Raw genomic sequence first — 3,647 nt, 5'->3', positions numbered from 1 at the left:
TGATCTGATTGACTTAGACCTAGACTTAGACTGACTTTATTGTCATTTTGCATGCACAGGGTGTATACAGAACGAAATTTCGTTGCATACGGCTCAAGACAGTGTTTTGAGGTTCCAATGTTGTGAGGTTACTCCAGAATAAAATAAAATACAGTATAAAATATGAATATAAATATGAATATAAAATATAAAGTGCAGGACTGACAGTAAAATAGGAGTTATTTAGCTCTGTACATGTGCAAGGTATGAAGTGGAGACCAGATTTTGAGTGCAGTCCAGTTAAGAGTTCAGCAGTCTGAGCTCTTGGCATTGCATGGCATTGCACCCAATACACTGCAGTAAAAAATGCCCACAATAATTAACTGCTGTATGTTTAATGTAGTTATTTGTGACTTGTAGAGAGATTTTGAAAAGAGAAGGGAAAATGTAAATAGCCAAAAATATACCTGTTTGGGTAGCGTTTGTGCATACAACAATTATTTTTAAAAAATGCATCCTCTGTAGATAAAAGAGGAAAACTTCATTCCTCTCTATGTCAGCTCCTTTAAAGTGAGAAATATGAGTGAGACTTAAGAACTGTAATCATGTAAAATTCTAACATGAGCATTTCATTGACATTTCATTAAAACCTGAGGAAACTGGGTCAACTTGTTAAAGAGCATAATATCTCTTCTAAATCATCTTTCCTCTCTGCATTATGGAAGAGATGTCCAGTTCACTTCTTCATCATCTCCCTCAGTAGTGACTAGCCAAGGGCCAAAGATGAGAATCTAATAAACAGCAGCGCAGAAAATAGCTCAGTGTCTGTGTAAGTCATTGTGGGTAAATGGAAAGGAATTGGTTTAGGATTGGAGTGATTTGTGTGTTTCAGTTTGCAGTTTCACCACAACATTGGCAATAATTGAATTATTAAAAAAATACAAAGAGAACTCAGACCAGCCTGAGCAAGTAATTCCCAATTGTCAAGACACACATGCACTCACACACTTTCGACTACATCTTTCATGGGAGATGCATTCTATTTTCATCTCTTTTATAATCGAGTGACTGGAGAGGATAAGCATGAGATCCAACACAGTAGCAGTTAAATTGTAGCAATTACTATATTCACCTGAGGGGAGGAGAAAAGCAGGGAGGATAAAGAAACTAGAGGCAGGGCAGATAAAGAGGAGGTATGTGAGAAACAGTATAATGAGAACAGATTTGCGATCAGAAATTCTGAGCACTGCTGAATGAAATCGGTTTGGGGAGACGGGGATTGTTCAGGTAATGTGTTTTAATAAGATACCATCAGAAGACTCTCCATTTAAGCTGAACATGAGCAGGGCTCAATGGAAAAATGCAACTGTGTGGACATTCAAAAAAAAAAAAAAAACGTTCCCTGACTGTGCATCAGCCCTTTTTAATCTTCTCTTTATTAACAAATTAATGTATATGCGAGAAATATAATTCCACAGTCAACTGCATCACATGCTTATCTGTTAATCCTTGCTGATGTCTGAGATTTTTTGAACTTGTAAAAGTGCCGCACCATGTTAAAAGCCTGGAAACTGAACTCTTTGCCCAAACAGCATTTTGAACATTGAAACTATTAAAGTAATCTGTAACAGTTTTCACTGACCCAGAAACTTGAACCAATGTTCTTGTGGTCTGAAGTTCTGTTAAGATTTGACACCTTCCTGCAGGGGAACTCATCTGAGTTACTGCTGCCAATAACTTCCTGTTCTCTCTCTGTCGTTGATGCAGTTAGTTCTGTTTCTCAGTGTTGAACCGTGTCTCTCTCCTGGAGAGAGACGTGGCTTCAGCTTTTACTGTAACTGAAGGTATTCTTTCTCATCCTTTAGATTTGAAAAGGAACTGCTACTGCTAACTTTTAAATTAATATTTATATGTCTGTGTTTTTGTGCTTCTGTGGTAACCATGGAAACTTAACTAAAATAATTGATTATTGTGAATGAGGAATTGCAGAAGTCACTGAGCTCTGCTTTCCCCTTGCATTCCTTGCTGATGTTCTGCCTGACGAGTTAGTTCAGTTCCAAAACTGTAACAAAACAAATAATTTTGCAAAAGGAGACAGACTGAGGATGTTAGGTTGGGGTTCTTTTTCCTGTTTTATTTTGTTTTCTTTTCCTCTTCTGTCCTGGGTTTTTTCTGGGAAGCTGCGTTTCCTTTTACAGCCATCAAATGCCACCAGTGAGCGGAGCCCCTGGAGAAGTGTGGCGGCCAACCTGTAGACGCACCTGTGTCTAATTTTCGAGAGCTGCGGAGGTGCTTCATAAGGACAGCCTAGCTGACACTCCAGTGCCTGAGTGTTTGCCTTCACTGGTAGACGTTTTTCTTAGGAAGAAGCCTTCTATGATCGCTCCCTGTGTTCTGATCGCTCCTTGTGTTCTCCCCGTCAGATTTCCTTGTGATCGCCCTGTGACTCCTGGATGTGGACAAGCGCTCCCCCCTGGATTTCCTTGTGTTCCTCACGACGCCATTGGTATTACCAATCGGTTGCCTTCCTCCGTGCACTTATCTCCCTGGTCCCTCCCCGTGGATCCTCTGTGCCTCGCCACCGGCTGAGCCTGCCAGCGTTTCATGTTCCGGGAGCTAACTGTCGAAGCCCCGCTCGGAAGTCAGCTCACTCTGCTCTCCAGCTGCAAGGCTTACCTGCTCGCTCTCCGACGGTAACTCACTTCTCCAGCCGCCACCATTGACAATACTACCTCCGCATTCAAGTAAGCGTCCTACGAAAGATTCTCAGAATTATTCCATTTGACCCATCCCGTGTCTCACTCCGCTTTTTCTCATATACAGTCTGACGACCAGTTTCCTCCAGTCCCAGGTTCCAGAACTATTTCCCCTGACCCCTCTTCCTTTCACCAAAATAAATATTATTGTTGTTTCATATCGCTTCTCTTGGTGTGTTCTTGCATGTGGGTAACCCGGCTATCACCCATCATGACAGAACACTCAGGCCTACAACCTACCCCAGCAGACGCTATAAGAAGGGCTTTATCGGAACAACATGCTCTCATACAGTCACATGATTCAGCTTTAAGAGAGTTGAGTAACAGACAGGCTGAAACAAACCGTCGGTTAACCGAGTTGTCTAACTTTTTGCAAGGCTCCGTTCAGCAGGCGCAGCCTCCAGCCCCAGCCTCACCTGCAGTTCCAGACCCGCCAATCCGTCCCACGTTTTCGGAGATTCGGCTGCCAGTTCCCGAGACGTTCACAGGTGATGTGCACAAATGTGGAGGATTTATCTTACAATGTTCCATCATTTTCAATTCCTGTCCTCAGAGTTTTCCACACGACAACGCTAAAATAGCATATGTGCTGTCCCTGCTGTCCGGTCGAGCTCTGGCTTGGGCCGAAGCTAAGTTTTCCTCCCCCACTGATTTTGGTTGTTCCTATCCCGATTTCATTAAAGAATTAAAACAGGTGTTTAGTCAAGAGACAGACCAGACTTCAGCTTCCCGAGAACTTTGGAAGTTAAGACAGGGGCAAAGAACTGTGTCTGATTTTGCCATTGACTTTAGGATAAAGGCAGCAGCCTCAAATTGGGATGCCATGGCACTTAAAAGTGCGTACTTTCATGCATTGAGTGAACAGATTAAAGATGAGTTAGCTACTCTGGATGAACCTGCAACTCTAGAGGA

The 3,647-nt window shown here is 42.5% G+C and overlaps 1 long non-coding RNA gene across 1 annotated transcript; it reads left to right on the top strand.

The window, feature by feature from the left end:
* Positions 1–2,188: 2,188 nt before the first annotated feature.
* LOC114149208 (uncharacterized) lies at positions 2,189–2,893 on the top strand. The gene is made up of 2 exons (XR_003596465.1): positions 2,189–2,325; positions 2,403–2,893. It is a non-coding gene; the product is annotated as an uncharacterized LOC114149208 (long non-coding RNA).
* The last annotated feature ends 754 nt before the right edge of the window (positions 2,894–3,647 follow it).

The sequence above is a fragment of the Xiphophorus couchianus genome, chromosome 8 (genome assembly GCF_001444195.1).
Source record: "Xiphophorus couchianus chromosome 8, X_couchianus-1.0, whole genome shotgun sequence".
Classification (NCBI taxonomy): domain Eukaryota; kingdom Metazoa; phylum Chordata; class Actinopteri; order Cyprinodontiformes; family Poeciliidae; genus Xiphophorus; species Xiphophorus couchianus.
The sequence above is the reverse complement of the archived record's forward strand: the minus strand, read 5'-3'. Positions and strand labels throughout refer to the sequence as shown.